The 18,419-nt window shown below is 45.4% G+C and overlaps 1 protein-coding gene across 1 annotated transcript in view; it reads right to left on the reverse strand.

Annotated features, from left to right (window-relative positions):
* SNTG1 (syntrophin gamma 1) overlaps window positions 1-7,711 on the reverse strand; it is a 454,631-nt gene extending 446,920 nt beyond the window's left edge. The window contains exons 1-2 of the mRNA XM_021089413.1: window positions 6,558-7,711; window positions 5,362-6,136 (exon numbers count right to left, since the gene is read on the reverse strand). The gene's annotated coding sequence lies outside the window, so the exon portion shown is untranslated. The remainder of the gene's footprint in view (window positions 1-5,361; window positions 6,137-6,557) is intronic.

Here is an 18,419-nt window from a genome sequence, read left to right on the forward strand (position 1 = left end):
ACTTCACTAATTAAATTTTAAAAGCATATGTGAGTGTGTACATTAAATGTAATGAAGTGATAAAGAATTAGCCATTTTTCTAATGCATTGATTTAATGATTTTTTTTTTTTTTTTGTCTTTTTAAGGCCTCACCCATGGTATATGGAGGTTCCCAGGCTAGGGGTCGAATCAGAGCTACAGCTGCCAGCCTACACCACAGCCACAGCAATGCAGGATCCGAACCATGTCTGTGACCTACACCACAGCTCACGGCAACACTGGATCTTTAACCCACTGAGTGAGGCCAGGGATTGAACCTGAGTCCTCATGTATGCTAGTCAGATCTGTTTCCACTGAGCCACGACAGGAACTCCTAATGATTCCTTTACTTAAAAATAAACACAATTATTTCAGCTTTGCTGATAATTTGAAGATCAAATTCAAGAAAATCTAAAATGATCTTCTGACGCTTTGCATGTGTAGAATGTGCTGAACCATAGCTTCACAATAATGATTGAAAAATAAAGTTATTGATCACATGACATCATTTTAATGACCTTTCACCTTCTGCTTTTTCCCCCTATTTCTTTACTGTTTCTTTATTTTTTCTTCTTTGGTAAAAAGTGAGGACAAATCAATCCCCCCCCCAAAAAAATGCTCATAATTATATCACTACCTAGGCAATTATATAATTTTCCATTTCCAGCTCACTCAGATAATTTAACCACAAAACTATGTGGAAACTAACTATAACACTAAATAATAATTTAGATTTCTCAAATTTACTATCAGTATATTATTAGAATGATAATCTAAGAATCTATACAGACCAAATATTTAAAACTTACATTAAAAAAAATCATAGCCACTTTAGAAATGCCAACTGATGAAAGAAAATAAGCCATGAGATGTTGCCTACCTGGAGACTTCCTAAAGACACCTATGAGCAGAATCTAAGCTCTGGGCTAAGCCAAGACTAGATCCTTAGAGCATTCACTGGGTATCCTAGAAACTGTGTGGTCCACACTTCACTCCATTTGCACTGGCCAGTGAAGCTAATCAAAATGCTTTCTGGATGTCTTTGCAGATATTGAGTTTTTAAAGTCCTTTTCATCCCATGAGTTTCCTTACTGGTAAAATGAATAACTATTATTTCTCCTTTACAGACTGGAAAATGATGACCAAAATGCAGTGCTTGTTTCATTGAAAGTCAAAAGGAAAGCTTAGTTGACCATTGAACAACATGGGTCTGAACTTAACAAGTCCACATGTACTCATATTTTTTCAATAAATATATTGGAAAAATTTTGGAGATATAGGACAAGTTGAAAAGTAAATGGTGGAAATGGGTAGCCTAGAAATACAAAAAAAAAAATCAAGGCAGGGTTATGGCATGTCATGAATGCATAAAATATATGTAGGTATACATATAACATTCAAAACTAGTGTTAGTGAATTGTTTATGTTACTAGTAAGGATTCCAGTCAACAGCAGGAATTTTTGTGGCAGTTCAGATTTGTAGGAGTCAAAAGTTATATGTGGATTTTCAATTACATGGGGAGCAGGTGCCCCCTAACCTCTACGTTGCTCAAGGGTCAACGGCAATTAAAATGGCCTTGGGTCATGCTGACCTAGGCTTGACTGTTTGCTATAAACCATTGTGTCAATTTCGAATAATAAATATTTTTATATCAGGTCCTCTCTGCATTAAAATATTTATTCCATTGAGAGATATAAGAAAATTGATGCTGAATTAACAGGAAAATATATTTCCTACAGTGAAAACTCTTAATGACAAGAAGCATGCTCACTGCATAGCAATCAAAAGGGACTTTTTTTTTGTTGTTGTCTTTTTTTTGTTGTTGTTGTTGTTGCTTTTTCTTGGGCCGCTCCCAGTATGGAGGTTCCCAGGCTAGGGGTCGAATCGGAGCTGTAGCCACCGGCCTACGCCAGAGCTACAGCAACGCGGGATCCGAGCCGCGTCTGCAACCTACACCACAGCTCACAGCAACCCCGGATGCTTAACCCACTGAGCAAGGGCAGGGACCGAACCCGCGACCTCATGGTTCCTAGTCGGATTCGTTAACCACTGCGCCACGACGGGAACTCCAAAAGGGACTTTTTTGACAAATGAAGGAATAACTGCTCTTGGAGAGTACATATCATAATTCAAAGATATAGCATTTACGTTTCCAAAACACTCTCAAAAGTATCATATTGAGACTCTCCATATGCCACAGAGCAGTCTCTCTTCACTTATCCCACAGATACCAAGGTGTGGACCTATATAAAGGACTGGGTACATAATATACTATTGGGACCTATATATTGAATATTGGAACCTATATACTGAATTGGTACCTAAAGGGTCTCGATAGGGAGGAAAAGTTAAGCAGCGGGTTGAGTGACTTGCTCACGATCTGATGACCAGCATTTTAAGAAGCCCCATCTCCTGACTGTCCAGCAGCGCCTGCTCTGCTGCACTATGATGCTTAACATATGTTGTGCTGCAGGATGCTGTGTCTTCCCAGGCATGCCATGTACAGCTCATCCTGCTGAGCAGAACATGAAGAAAATACTAACCAAGAAGCCTCTCTCCATTGGAGTGCTATGCTATGGCTCAGGGTATGGGTTTCAGGGGAGGTGAGATAACTATAGAAATCATTTCTGGCTTAGGACACACTTTTCTTCACGAGGGGCTTTTGCCTTCTTGACAGAACTGGGTGAATAAGAAGCTTGCTTGCCTGGAATGCACATCTTATAACTGGTGCAAAAATAAGTCAATTATTAACGGCCTTCTTAAATTCCAATGATAATCACCTCTTACTTTTACATTTTTTGTAAGTATGTAGATAAGGTGGTTCAAAGGCAAACTGTGGACATTCAAATCCAATAGGATCTGATGGCCCATTATTATATTAGACTATTCACTTCATATTTAGATTGTGTAGACAAAAAATGACCGACAGGGGTTTTTTATAATATTTTTATCCTTTAAGGTTCAAGCCAGAACTCCCCAGCACACTCTCTACATACCACGTCTTATTAAAAGAAGACAAGCAGGTGAACAAATTCCAGTGCTCATTCTAATTATCCTCTGGTCCTATACACACTTTATATTTTCCTGAATATGCAATCCTATTTCACTTTTCTCTTCTGAGTCTCAAAAGTAAGCAACACAATGACATTAATCCCTTCCAAAGAAGCTCACCTCCCAGGGAGGGGATGCTAAATATTGTATCTGGTACTCCCCAAACCTCACGCCTCCTTTTTGGGTAACAGACCAAAACAACCATCAGGACAAATCGCTGTTTTAGTGGAATATGGATGTCCTAGAATTGAGTAACGATTTCTCTTTAAAGACAGGTGATTCTGTGCAAAAAAGCATGCTTGGCTGCATTAGCCCACCGACACCTTTTTTTTTTAGGGTTGGGGGAAAGTCACAGATTAGAATTACATCAGCATTAAGTTGGTTTACAAAACTCTGTCCCAATATAATGACATTTCCCCAAAGATGAGGGCTGATGAGAGCTTCCAGGAGCTTGCCTGAGCTTGGAACTGTGAATTAATTATTTATTTCCATGACTAAATCTCCACAGGGATTAGGGAAGGTAACTTTTACTTTGTGCTGTTTCAAGCAGCCATGGAGAACGCCTGCCCCTTGGCCACTGAGACGGTAACTGCAGCCACATACCACAGGCGTGCTTCCTGGAACGTTCTCTGCTTCCATGTTGTGCTCTGCCAAGCGGGGAAGGCTGTCTGCGCTATGAATCGACAACCAAACTAAGAGGCTAACGACAGGCTGTAACTCTCTAAAAACATGATTAATTGGTCCATGTGGTCATTTCACATTCACAGCTCTTAGACTGGAAAAACAAAAGCAGGTTATGTTAGGGGCATGCTGTAGGTCTCCTGGGAATGAGCCTAATCAATGGTGTGTTTTCTTCTCTGGAGATGATGGTTTCTGACCTATTTAGGGCAACACAGCCCCCAAGGAGCTCAGTGACATCCATGCCTCTGCTCCCTTTCTGCTAAGCAAGCAGGTTCATGGTAAGTGGAGAGTGACAGTTAAGAATGATCCCTCCATAGAGTGTGACTGCTGCCCTCAGCTGACGCGAAACAAGGGCCCTTGAGCGCACCAACCCATTCCATCTTGCCTCTCCCAGAGGATTTTGTGATGAAACTGAGAAAGAGGGTAGGTATGGATATATATTTAATAATCAGTTATAGATGACCTAGGAAACTAAAAGGAAAACCTGAAGAACTGTGCTATCTCAAAGGGGCAGACTCTTTCCTTGTGCTGGCTATGCTACAGCACCACACGCATTCGCATGATTGTAAAAATCTGTCATCCCAAGTCAAACTCTCCACTAACTGAACATGCTCATCGGAACTGATGCAGCTCTTAGGGAAAGGTCAGGCCTGGGCTATACGTTTGTGTAACCAGTGAAGCCTTTTTAGTAAAGCAAAATGCTTATCAAGGTCACTGTGAAAGATTGTAGTTTTAAAGCTCCAGGGGGAGACTCCAGAAGTACAAATCAACAGAAAATAGATTTCATTAGTTAACACTTTAAAGTTATGGTTTTTCAAGGACCTCTTGGCCCCCTCATCCCTTTTGAGATTTCAGTGACAAATGAAATTTGTAGAACTCAGAAGTCAGAATGCTATGGAAATCCAGATCTCCTAAAAAGGCACACTAAAGCATCTCATTTTCTGCCTTCTGGCAGATCTGCTTCGAGCCAGCAGTCTTCAGCTTTAAAAGGCTGGAAAGACAACGCTGCATAAAAATGTGTGTGTTTCTTTAGGTAAGATTCCACAGGTGTAGGTATACTTGGGGTCTATGTAGAGCGGGGGGGGGGGGTCAGGTGTGTGTCCACAAGTGTCCACTCCTGTGCACAATTTGGCAAATTATAATCATATAAATATAGTAGAAGAGATAGTTAAACCATCACGGCTAGTAACTTTCGAGTCTTGCATACTATGTGACACAGACAGGATCACTTTAAACTACATTCATAAGACCAAGGGAAAAAAAAAACTCTTATAAAATTCCATATTATATTATGAGGGGGGTGACTTACATTCAAAAAGATATTAGATCAATAAAAATACCCAACTGAGATTTTACTATAATTATATAAGCATGTACAGAATATTTCATATTATTGTCACATAAGGGATTTCAGAGAAATAAAATATCCAACTATTTTAGTCAAAATTTTCCTAAAGATCATTATGCAGGAACAACCGTTTAAAATTCAAGTTGTTCATCTTCTGAATCCACAAGGAAAAACAATACTGTTCTAATCTTTCCGTTAAAACCCTGGGAGAGAAAAAAGTCATTCGAGTTACAAACAAGCAGAAATAATATTATCACTTACCTGTCAAGTAAAGGGCTCAGAATTCCTCCCGTGTCTCTAACGTCAGGTTCTGAGTAGATCTGGAACCTCTCACAAAGCTATTTCCAAAACAGGTGCAATCCTCCCGGGAGCATTCTGTTTATTCGGGGAAGCAGGGGCCTTTGAGCACTCGGACCCCGACTGCAGAGCCCATGGTTTCTGGAGCCTCTGAGAACTTCGGCCTCACTCTCCTCCTGGTATTCCTCTGGCCCCCGCGGAAAATGATTCTTGAAGTTGCAGCTGAGTTTAATCTGTGGAACCGGAGAGCTTCTCAGAGCCCCGCGCGGGGCTATAGCAAGTAAAAGAGGGTTACTTTCCGTGGGTCACGAAGCCGAGCGGGGCGCGGGGGCATCTGGAAAGGCCGCCTCTTAGCTGCGAGGAGCCCGGAGTCGGGCTACCCTTGGTGACGGCGGCAGCGAGGACCGCGGCGCCGCAGTTCGGACCCGGGGGCGGCAGCCCAGCCCGGAGACGCTGTCCATCCCCTCCGGTGCTGAAGTGCGGGGCCCGAACCCGAGGCCCGGCCCCGCGCCGCACTTTCCGCACCAGCGAATGCACGGGGCTTGCTTGTCTTCCGGTCTCACCTTCCTCGGGCGCTTTATATTTGGGTAGGGGTTAATTGTTTCTCCAAAATAATACTCTCATGCTTATTTGGTGGTACCTTTTCCGGACATTATCTGACGTTGGAGGTAGGAATCCGTGGGAAATCGGATTTGAGCCGCCCCTCACTTTTCAGTGGCCATGAACGAGTTTCCTAATGCTAGAAATGAAAGGAAACGCACGCACACGCGCGCGCACACACGCGCACGAGGCGGGGGAGCGGGGAGGGGGAGGGGGAGGGAGAGGGAGAGGGAGAGAGGGAGAGAGAGAGAGAGAGAGGGAGAGAGGGAGAGGGGGAGAATATAAATATAGATTAGGTACCGTGGAAAATCCAGAGCTTCTCTGGGTCTCTAATTACATAAGATCATAAGATGAAAAGGGTTATTTTGGAAGACTCCGCAATCCTGGTTACCGATTAGGGCAGCACATTCAAATTCTGAGCAGCCCATTTGAAATTCCCAGTTTAGACACAGCAAAGAGATCGCTGCTTCATCTGAGACCCTCCAAGCGAAAAGGACAGGTTACTGTTAAATAAGGAGAATGAAAGAAAACAGGAAAGAACAGGGCCTCGGCTTTGCTACCTTGTGAAAACGCCGCTGAATTGCCTGGAAACACTGGCCGAGGCGCCGAGGGGATCCGGCCGGACCCCGGTCGCCTGAGTGTCGGCGTCGCGAGCCTGGTGAGACAGCCCAGCGCGCCGGGAGCGGGCCCTTCCCGGGGCCGTGCAGGCGAGAGCCGGCGGCCGAGCTCCTGAGGGCGGCGGGAAGAGGCCGATTTCTCAAGGGTGGACCTGGGGCTGATAAAGTCCACGGTATACTCGGCAGTCCCCGCCCTTTAACGCCGGAACGACGCGCTGCCCACCGGTCCTCCGCCGGGTTTCCGCGGCTTCTCTCCCACTTCGCCTCGCTGCCCCAGGCCTCACCGGCCTCGCGCTCCCGCGGCGCCCAGACCCCACCTCCGCCGGCCGCACCTGCTCTCACAGCCGCTGGTCCCCGCACCGCAAAGGGCTGTGTGAGTGTCCCCGTGCGGCCACGGAAAGCTCCGGCACCCACATTCGGCAACCGGCGCAGACGCGCGTGGAGTGAGGCGGGCAACTGAAATGCACAAGGTTGAAACTGTTAGAAAACTGATCAGAATTGTGTCCACGAGGGCCCTCGAGGCTTTGCGTCGCGAAGGGAGAAAACGTAGTTGGCGCTTGGGGGGTCGTACCGCGGCCCACCTCTCCAGGCACCGAGCTTGTGGCTGCAGGTTTCTGCGCCTGGAGGTGGCTGGAGACTTGGGAGGTAATTCGGTAACAGCGACTGGGGTGCGGGGTGAAGGGGGTGGAGCGAAACACTAATTTCCCCGGGGCGCTGGGATGGGGGCCGGCGCGGGTCCGGGCTCTCAGATGCCTCTTGCTCGGATTTCGACAGCAGAGGGAGTCGTGGGTGCAGCGCTGTCCATGCTGGTGCCGGGGATCCGAGCCAAGAGACTGGCGCCGAGCGTTGGGGGCTCTCCCAGGACCCGAAGCGCCGCTGCGAGGGGGAGGGCGGGCAGCGCGGCTCCCACCGGTTCCCAGCAGGCGAAGCAAGACCGAGCCCGGATCACCTGGGAAAGGAAATTAGACGGGAGCGTTATTCGCCCCGAGAAGTCCGTGTTTCCCACAGACTTGGAGCCATCTCGCCGCCGCAGCAGCGCCCTCGTGCCGGGTGGCCCCCAGCGTCGCCGCCGCCTGGGCTCTGGCTGGAGCAGGCCTGGCGCAGGGCGGGGACTCCCGGGATGCGCGAGGCCGGGGGCGGGGCGGGGGGAGGGATGGGAAGGGGGCTGAGGGAGGGGGCGCACGGGGTAGGGTACACTCCAGGCCGCCCACGCTGGCAGAGCTGAACGTGGGAAAGTGCACTCGTAGTGGGAAGGAGCGGGTCGCCTACTCTGTCAGAGCTCTGCACGGGGTCTCGGGTTACAAGTGCGAGGGGGGCCTCTCAAACCGCGGCTGCCAGAGCGGCCTGGCCTGGGAGGCACGCAAAACTGCTCTGAGTTTTGCTACTTGGGGCGAATGTGGAAGCGGGCGTTTTGCTTTATGGGGAACGTAGACGGATGCCTCAGGATTGTGGTAAATGAAGTTTCTCTTTTCCTTGGACAGGGGTAGACAAAACACGTGCCTCTTGGATCTGCACAAACACGTTTGTGTCATCTCCACAAACAAGTTTCAGAAAGTGCGGGTGGTAGTAAACCACCTCCAGCGAAGACTATGTGACAAGTCGTCGATTCCCTTTCTCCGCAGAATGTAATAACGCTTGATGCAATTGATCACTTAAATTATTTTCTCTGGACGTGTAGAAGTGAGGATAATTGCAGAAATGAAACACACCAAATGAAAGAACCGCATTTAAATGAAGTGCAGATCACAAAGATGAGACTAATTAACAACATATGCCCTTGATTATTCAGACGTGGAGGAACAGATTCCCTCTCTGAGCGCTGGTTGACCGAGATGCAGGCTTTCCACCCTCCCCCTCCCACAGGAAGAGAAAAAAGAAACAGTTGATTACTTTGAACTGTCAGTCCCAGTAAAATTATATTAGTTTGATTTTTTTTTTGAAGCAAAATGTACTCCAAATTTTCCTCAAGTTGTGTAACCAGTTATGGAAATTAACAAGATGAAAATTAAATGCAGTCTAACATCTGATGCTACAAATGATTATAAAGGAAGTACATAAAATCAAGGGACAGATAAACTGTGATGGACAGGAAGTATTTTAGGAAAATCTACCCTTAAAGCAGTTTTTTAAAGTTCATTTTTAAAGTAAATTTTCATTCTCATTTTATCATTATTTTAAATATACAAACGTAGTAAAATATGAATGTAATTCATCAAAACTATACGACATATGAAGCATAATTTTTCAAAAGAAAATTTTGCACCCTAGGATGGTTACTATAACCCCTAAACTGGGTCTTTCAATCTGTTCACAGAACTAGGATAAATGCACCCACACACCCCAGCCCACCCTTCACAGTGTAGGAATCTTAGAAAACATTAGCTTGTGAAACATTTAGGAAACAATTTGAAGTCCTTTGGAGGAGGGAGTTTGAAATGCAAATCAAAACCTCCATACTCCTCAATGATCTGGAGCAATAGTCCTTAGCCAAGAAACTGACACCTGCTCTCACTCACCCAGGCTCCTACCTATTTTGAGCCCTGTTGACACCACACGTAAGTGGTAATAATAAAATATCTGCCATAACCGCTTTTGAATCGTCACATATAAGGTGTGGGTAAACTTCATATACCCTAGTATATTTCTACTAATAGGAAATGTTATCATCTATGGAGTATGCCTGGTTGTTCTTTTTACACCTTGACTTTAAGATCAGATCAGTAATTTGGAGTTCCCCATCATGGCAGAGTGGAAGCAAATCCAACTAGGAACCATGAGGTTGCAGGTTCGATCCCTGGCCTTGCTCAGTGGGTTAAAGATCCTGCGTTGCCAGTGAGCTGTGGTGTAAGTCGCAGATGTGGCGTAGGCTAGCAGCTACAGCTCCGATTCGACTGCTAGCCTGGGAACCTCCATATGCCACAGGTGCAGCCCTAAAAAGACAAAAAGACAAAAAACAAACAAACAAACAAAAAAAAACCCAGATCAGTAATTTAAGGTTTCTGTTGCAATTAGCATACTTTTCTTCTTATTTTTATGCTTCTCTTTATGTTTCCTGTTGAAGAGGATTATATGAGTCCAATACTCACATCTGAATACTTATCAATTTATGGTTTCAACATCCCTAGTATCTTTTTGAGAGGATTTTTTTTATTATGTTCAAATACAACTAGATATTACGTATCTATTACCAACTATTTCTGAGTCAAAACAATGATGCTATTTATTTCCTTCTGTGGGTTTATAATGAAATGTTGCTGAGCTGTACAGTGTTTTACATAAGAATCCTCCCTCAAGATGTACCTTTAACTTATTTAGCCAAGGTGTTCTAACCTGCTGAGCCATCAGTTGGGTCTAGAGGACTTTGATGACAAATTGAAATTATAGCAGAAGAAAAAAGAAAACCATGGACTTGGAGAACAGACGTGTGGTTGCCAAGGGGGAGGGGGAGGGAGTGGGATGGACTGGGAGTTTGGGGTTAATAGATGCAGACTATTGCCTTTGGAATGGATAGCAATGAGAGCCTGCTGTAGAGCCCTGGGAACTATATCTAGTCACTTATGATGGAGTGTGATAATGTGAGAAAAAGTATGTACGACTGGGTCACCTTGCTGTACAGGAGAAGATTGACAGAACACCGTAAACCAGCCATAATGGAAAAAATAAAGATCACTAAATTTAAAAAAAAGGAAAAGAAATTACAGTGGAGTGATCAGCTCAGGGACATTAACATGGGGTCAGCTGGCGACAGGGGATCCAGTCTCAGACATCTCTGTACCACCGAGAGCTTGAACTCTCTTTGAACTGCCCAGACCCAAGGACAGAACCGCCCCTGCCAGCTGCAGCCTTTTGGTCTCAAGGTCTCCCCTTGTGACTGCATCCATTTCAAACCCCAACTAATCCTCGTTGGACAGGCTCCCTTACTTCTTACCAGCCCCAATTCTAATTCTTGATAAACAGCTCATCTAACTAACTGTAGCCTTGAAGGTTTTGACTGTAGAAGACATCCCCATTTTGAAGTCAGGGGGAACACAACACAGTTCAAGCACCTCTGGAATCTGTGTCCCCCGGGCTGCAACACTAACAAACCCCCCAAAACACCTCTTTATTTCAGTCAGGTCTCCACTTCTCAGATTTGGGCCTACCTCACCATACGTGCTTGCTTATGTTAGTGAGCGCCACTGACTTCAGGTACAGGAAAAAGTGTGGATGTGGTTTCAGAATTCCACTGCCCTCAAATTAACTACAGGGCAAAAATCTATCAGATTTGTGTGGTTTTTCTTTGGTGGGATGTGACATGTGGAGGTCAGAGAAACTCAGGAGATTGGACACTTTTAACTGCTATTGCCTCTGAGGGAGATTTCATTTTAGACAGTGATTCCCTGAGCACTTGGCTTTTTATTTTTCTTTTACAAAGGAAATTGATGACTTGCTTGAGAAAGAATGCTACTTTCTGCTACTTGGGCAAATTACTAACCCTTTTGGAGTCTATTTCTTCATTTCAAAATGGTAATAATGCAAGCTACTTTATGGAGTCAATAGCACGCCGTGGGGCCTGGCAGGTGCAGGGCCCTTCCACGCCCCTCCCGCACACAGTGCAGACTCCGGGGGGGATGGTTTTTGTTCCTTAGCGTCAAGCGGGGAGTATTGCTTTATTCAAAGCACATCCATGTTAACAGGGAGGTGGAAGTTCCACTAAAGGGTTTCATTACTGTACGGGTCATCCACAGGTCACCAAGCCCTCCACGGTGACAAATCGCTAACCTTTGACAAAAAAATAAAACTATCTTCAGAGGATATACTGCCAAATCAGCTTATTTATTACAGTAAATATTTTTAAACTGCGTAGTAATGTACACCTTCCTAATAAGCTTGCATACATGCTACAGTAGCTTCCTTTTTAAAAAACCCCATGTGGGACTTCCCACTGTGGCTCAGCAGTTAACGAACCCAACTAGGATCCATGGGGTTGCAGGTTTGATCCCTGGCCTTGCTTAGTGGGTTAAGGATCTGGTGTTCCCGTGAGCTGTGGTGTAGATCGAAGATGTGGCTCAGATGCCACGTTGCTGTGGCTGTGGTGTAGGCCGGCAGCTACAGTTCTGATTACACCCCTAGCCTGGGAACCTCCATATGCCACTGGTGTGGCCCTAAAAAACCGAGAAAAAAAAAAAGGCCCAGCATGTGTGTCTGTGTATGTGTACACATGCATATCTATATAAGAAAATAAAGATAAATCAACATGACGTTGATGTCTCCCATTGGTGCCCAGTCATAGGCAGAAAACTCTCTTATAAATACTGTCTAGAGGGTCTCATTTATATTTTACTTTTCTGGCCTCTTCTTACACTGCCTTCCTTTCAGATCCTCCTAGTTGGACTTCTCTGTCACCGCCACCATTAATCTGTCCTCACGATGCTCACCTTTCTTACCTGACCCCAGAGCTAGCTTTTACCCGCTTGTTGACTTCCTGTTTGATCAGCTGCTCTGATGCTCTTCCCACAGAGGCTCTTGGCCCCTGTCTTCCCTGCTGACCCTCTTCTCCTTGAACACTGTATCTTCGGGGTCCCATGCCGCACAGGGGCACAGGGCCCCCTCTCTCTCCTGTCTCTGCACGATCTGCTCAGGTCATCTCATCCAACCTCAAATGCCATTGCTCTTAATGTCATCTTAGGACACAGACCCTTAAATCTACCCACTCTGCTCCAAATAAATGGAGATAGGCGTTGCATGTTTGAGATCTCTAGTGAGTGCTATTTAGCCACCTCCAACTTGACCTGCCGGAACCAACACTCAGGGTCCCCCCATGAAGCTGCTCCTTGACCCCAGCAAGTCTTCATCAAGTAAATGCATACACACCCCATAAAGCTCACAGCCAACAGCGTAGTGTCTGTCTTCCCACACCTACCCACGTCCTCCTGGGTAACTGCCTTGCTCTAGCATGAGCTGATGTAATTGCTTATCTGTCCAAATGACTATTCCACATCCTGCCTCTGCTCAAACCCTCTGGGGCTTCCCAGTGTCCTTGGGGAAATGCCCGGCCTTGCCAGCCTCCTGTGGGTCTCATTAACCACTCACTCCTCCTGGCTCATTGCATCCCAAGTCCTCGTACTGGCCGAACTCTGTCCTGCCTGGGGAACCCTGCAAATGCCACCCCCAAACCTGAGATCCAACCCCACCCCACCCCAGATCTGGATACGCCTGGCTCCCTGTTTTCCTTCAGGTCTCAGCTTAAATGTCACATTATCAAGAGGCCTCCCTGGACCAGCCAAGTCAAACATTCCTCCTGGTCTCTTGCGTGTCGATCAATTTGTTTTAATGTCTTTACAAAAAGCGTCGCTCTGGGAAGTATTAGCATGTGTCTGTCCTTATTGTTTCTCCTTTCCCTACCACGCAGGCTGCAGAAAGGCAGCAACCTTCTGCACCCTGAGTGTCTCCTTAAAAATGGCACCCAGCGCATAGTGGGAACTTGGTAAATGGTTGGTAATTGAATGATTAAAAACTGAAACTCGGAGTTCCCATTGTGGCTCAGTGGTTAAGGAACCCGACTAGTAACGGTGAGAATCCCCTGGCCGGCCCTGCGTTACTGGGGAGATCATTAACCCTTCATCACATGTACATGATAAACAATGTTGCTTTGCTCTTATTCCCTCCAGGACCCACTATAGAGAGCTTCCCATGTGATGTGCGCCTGATGGCAAATTCCTACCGTAACCTTCCCTGAGACCCTCTCTGGGCTTATGCTTGTTTTATTTCCTTTTCCCATATCTCAATATATGTCATAAATTACACACCTCTTGGGATGTTAAATTTTCAACCTCACAAGCATCAACAGCTGCCTCTCAGAGGTGCACCCCAGTTTCGCCAGAGTGAATTCTATGAATGCCACAGCAGAGACCACATGAAATCACATCAAATATGCTGCTCCGGTGAGCTGAAAATACATTCGCTGCCTCTGCTCTGATGCCCACTGCGTGTCTCTGAAGTGCTCTCAGGCCCTTCATCAGAAGCTCAGAGAGCAAACTCTTTTAAGTAAGATCCTCCCCAACATATACCCATGCAGGTTCTGATAGCAAACAGTTTAAAAGAAAAGACAAGTAAACAAAAACTTTTCATTTCTTTGCTTTTTTAGACACGTACACTTATTTTTTCAAAAGGATAAGAACCAAACATAACACTAGAACCAATGTATGAAAATATAAATTTGCGATGGATTTCCATAACTGTGGATGGTGTAAAAATAAATATCGTTTTCCTTCCACACTGATTTATTGCCTTGTCATAATTCCTTAAGTGAGAAAACAAACCTCCAGCAGGGGTGCAACCATATGCTGTGTTCTAACCTGTCTACACAATGGAGCACACAACAGTTTTTGAGTCAGAAACATACACATGTGCCAAGCATATCTATCTTATCTACTTATCTGGTGGGTGGGTTGGATTAGCAAATGTCATCGAGGACTCCTTTGTAGCCATACTTTGCAATGAGACTGCCGTTTACATAGAGAATTGGATTCTATTTTTCCAACCTTCGAACTGGGGTAGTTTTGAGATTTGCTTTTAGCAATAGCAACAGAAGTGATGGTTTCACGCCAGATCTGGGTGTCAAGAGTGCTTGAAGTCTCTGATCCAATCTTGAAACTTCCCCAGTGTGGTGATAACAAGGGCAAGCCAGCTGGAGGATGAGAAACACTGTGGAGCAGAGCTGTGTCCTCTCAGCTGACACTGTCCAGCCCAGCTGTCCCCCAGCTGACATGTCCTTGTTATTGTGCTGGCCTCGCTCAGTGGGTTAAAGATCCAATATAGCTGAAAGCTGCAATGTAGATCGCAGATGTGTCTGGGATCCCATGTTGCTGTGGCTGTGGTGTAGGCTGGCAGCTGCAGCTCTGATTCAACCCCTAGCCTGGGAGCTTCCATATGTCGCAGGTATGTCTGTAAGAAGAAAAAAAGAAAGAAAAAAGAATTTGGGAGTTCCCGTCATGGCTCAGCGGTTAACGAATCCAACTAGGAATCATGAGGTTGCAGGTTCAATCCCTGGCCTTGCTCAGTGGGTTAAGGATCCGGCGTTGCCATGAGCTGTGGTGTAGGTTGCAGACGTGGCTCAGATCCCGTGTTGCTGTGGCTCTGGCGTAGGTTGGTGGCTACAGCTCTGATTAGATCCCTAGCCTGGGAACCTCCATATGCCACGGGAGTGGCCCAAAAAATGGCAAAAAAGACAAAAAAAAAAAAAAAGGAATTCATGGCCAACCTTAGAATTCATCCACAGAGAATAGAGACCACATCTAATGTCTACAACTATAGTTGTTATTTTGCATCTAAAGCATAGTTGGTTACCCCAGTTTTAGAGGATTTATTTCTGGATTTTTATACAATGAATAAGTAACACTATGGAATAGAAGAAATTTGGTTTAGCATTTGCTGCCGGGAGTCATGTTAAAATCAAAACACTTTAGAATGGCAGTCCCTTTGGGTCAGAAGTGATATAGACATAGCCATGAGGATGAATTTTTGCTTTTAAAAATTATAACATAGTACAACATAGGGATGATATAACATTAATGTTTTTATAAGTATTATTTTGACTTTTTCCTCCTTATCCACACCCACCTTTGGTATAAAATAATGTCAAAAGCAGTGCCTTTCACACCGACCCATGATGAGGGAAGTGGCTGTTGGCACAGGCATTCTTTGTGGAGCTTCTCCATGACCTGTAACGCTTCTGTCCTGCCTCACTTTTCAAGGAGGGCAAATGGGACAAACGGCCTGGGAGGCAGAGGTGGTGGAGGGCACTGTCCTCAGGGCAAAGGAAGTTGACCACTGAGGGACAGTGCAGACAATGTCTCCCTGGTGGCAGGAGCTGAGCAGGTTTGCGTGCAGCCCTTTAGCAACTGGAGAGTCCCTGAGGCCCTCAGCCTGGGCAAACAAGGAATCCTGCTGTGAAATATAATCCATATTTTACAGCAAGACAAGAGAAATTTAAACACAATTCTCCCCCACCCTTGGGCCTCCTCTCTCCCCGACTGTGCATTGTGTGTCTGCATCTTGGATGCACCAAACTCCCCAGGGGCAGGAACACCTGCTCGGCCATAAAGAGCCACTTCTCCCAGCACAACTCCTCCAAGATAAGCTTCCTCTCTGAGCATGTATGGGGTCACATGACCCACCACGATGATGAGGCTTAGATCTGGTTATGCAAACTGCCAATAACAGGTTACTTGGTGACTGAACAGGACCCTATGGGGCCTTCCTGGGACTGGCGCTGCCCCCAGATCCTCTGCTTTAGCCCCTCCCTGAAGTACCTAGATAACAGCGTCTGATGGACGTTTCCTGAGTTGCTTTACAAGTGTGACCCCCCCACACACACACACACCAAATGAAAGATATTAACTACTTGATGACCCTGAGTACATAGTCCCCAGGCATTCTGGAGCCTAAGGACTGATAATGCTAACCCCTGTGACCTCACCATCAGTCAATCAGAGAATTGTACATGAGCTGATCCCTTACCCTGAGACCCCTACTTCACCAGGCTTTTAGAAAGCCCTTACGATTTTGACTCAGGGAATTAAGCTATCTGGGGGCATGAACCACCCTTCTCCTTCATGGCCTCAGTCCACCTTTCTGTGCTCTAAACCCCGACGTTTTGGTTTGTTTGGCTTCAGTGTGCGTGAGGCATGTGGACTTGCGCTAACAATTTGATGTCCAGCCTTTGATAGGAATGGAGTAGGGATAGCGACACAGGCAGGTGTAGACGTCCCAGTAGGGGACCACAGACAGCGAGGGAAACCTAGGGTACTTGGGGAGACCACTGTAAGTTAATGAGCACTCAAGAAAGCCATCAGAATGAAGCAGGCTTGCTTCACTGTAAAACCATGAGACATGCCTCAGGTCATTAAGTTAAGATAAAATGAGGCCTTTATTTGAGTTCGGCGAGACAATGATCCTTAAGACCAAGGAGAGGCGTTTAAGAGGAAGATGACATTCCAAAGGAGGAGACCCCATTACATGGAAACCTGAGGTCATTCAACGTAGTTTAGCATCTGTTACCACCCTTCTTCTGATTTGAATATGCACCATGGTAGTCCTAGTTTGACCTCACAGGGTCAACTACGAAGGAGAAGCTGATGATGTAAGCCTGATGTCTACTGGAAGAAAAAGGAAGAGGCGGTCTTTCCCCTCCCCACTCCCCTTGGATTATAAAAATGTAGCCACCTCATCCTTGGGGCAGAGCCTGCTTGCCTGCCCACTTGCATCTCTCACAAGTGTCGAATCTTAAGAAATCTATTTCTCGCTGAGTTCTTTCTGCACTGAGGCACAAAGAACCTGAACTTCAGTCAGTCCAGACACCAGGTGAGTGATTCTAATATAAAAAAATGTGGGTTCATGTCTCCATCTGGCTTCTGGCTGGGGTCAGGCCATAAGTATTGTCAGTTTCACCTTCTGTCTCAGAAAACTCCCATAACTGCCTAGTCTTCTAGCAGGTGGAACAGGTCTCAGTGCTTTCTGAGATGTTCCTCCTGAGTTTGGGTTATAATCCTCAAATCTGGCTCACATAAAAACCTTCCATTTATTTCTTAGATCAACTGATGAATTTTTTTGCCAACACTGTCAGCAATCCTAAAATAATCTTAGCCAGAAAAATGTCTTCATATATGAGGCACGTGGAATTGGTTTCCAGGGGCTGGAGGAGGATGGGAACTAGTGTTTACTGGGGACAGAGTTTGGGAAGATGAGAAAGTTCTGGAGACGGGTGGCGGGGATGGTTACAGAACAAGGTGAATGGGCTTACTGCCACTGAATTGTACACTTAAACATGGTTAAAATGGTCTATTTTGTCTAATGTGTATTTTACCACAATAAACAAAACAAAAAACATTTCATTAATAAAAATTAAAAGATATCCCCATTTTTCTTTATTTGACTTCCTTCTATAAATTACTACATAATTTTCATAAACTTCAATATTTTCTATCTACCCCAACACTGTATAATGTGCTTATTCTATTTTGCCTTTTATAAACTTGAGAGTGACAAAAACTACTTTTAACCCTAATTTTTCATTTACCTGAGTTTCAGCCCAAGTTATCTTTCTTAATTCAAAATTTATACTCATTTCAGTGTAGTTATAACTTTTAAACAATTGCCCCATTTTCATTATTTCAGACCAACGATCTTTGCCAGAATTTCAGCTTTTATAAATGTGAACTTTTAGGGGAAGACACAGAGGAGAGAGCTGGGGACTGGAGGGGTAGACAGACAGAGACTAGTTAGTCATCTGACATTCTGAGGGCTGTGCCCAGTGACCGTGGAAAAGAAAAAAAAAGCTCCTCTACCTCCTTAGGTCTGGTGGCTGGGTCTGCAAATTAAAAGGACAAAAGACAGATTTATAGCTGAAAAGGTTTATTTTACATACACAGGGGCAGTGTCACAGAAAAGAAGTAAAATCTCCAAGAAGCCTGGGGCCTGGCAGCTCTTGGTCCATTGTCACAAAGGACAGTAAATTGTGGAGAAGCCTGGACAGGAGGAGAGGCCTGGGCATCTCGGATGGTAAATTCTGGGGAGGTGAATCTATGAGGAAAACTAATGGAAAACAGGAGATATTTAGTGCGTTTTTTTTATAGAGATGCGAGTCTGTGAGGAGTCCTGGGGTAAAAGCCATCTCTGGACTAAGAGTTATTCTGTGCCCTGTGGGGAGGAGACCCTCACAAACGGAAATTTCTGCCCTGTGTTTAGGTGGAAAGAGGGAGGCAGCGTTCTTCCTGGGTCGCCTCTTTCACAATTGCCTCCCGTTCAAATGAATCGTCAAGGCGA

The sequence above is a fragment of the Sus scrofa genome, chromosome 4, assembly GCF_000003025.6.
Source record: "Sus scrofa isolate TJ Tabasco breed Duroc chromosome 4, Sscrofa11.1, whole genome shotgun sequence".
In the NCBI taxonomy this organism is placed as follows: domain Eukaryota; kingdom Metazoa; phylum Chordata; class Mammalia; order Artiodactyla; family Suidae; genus Sus; species Sus scrofa.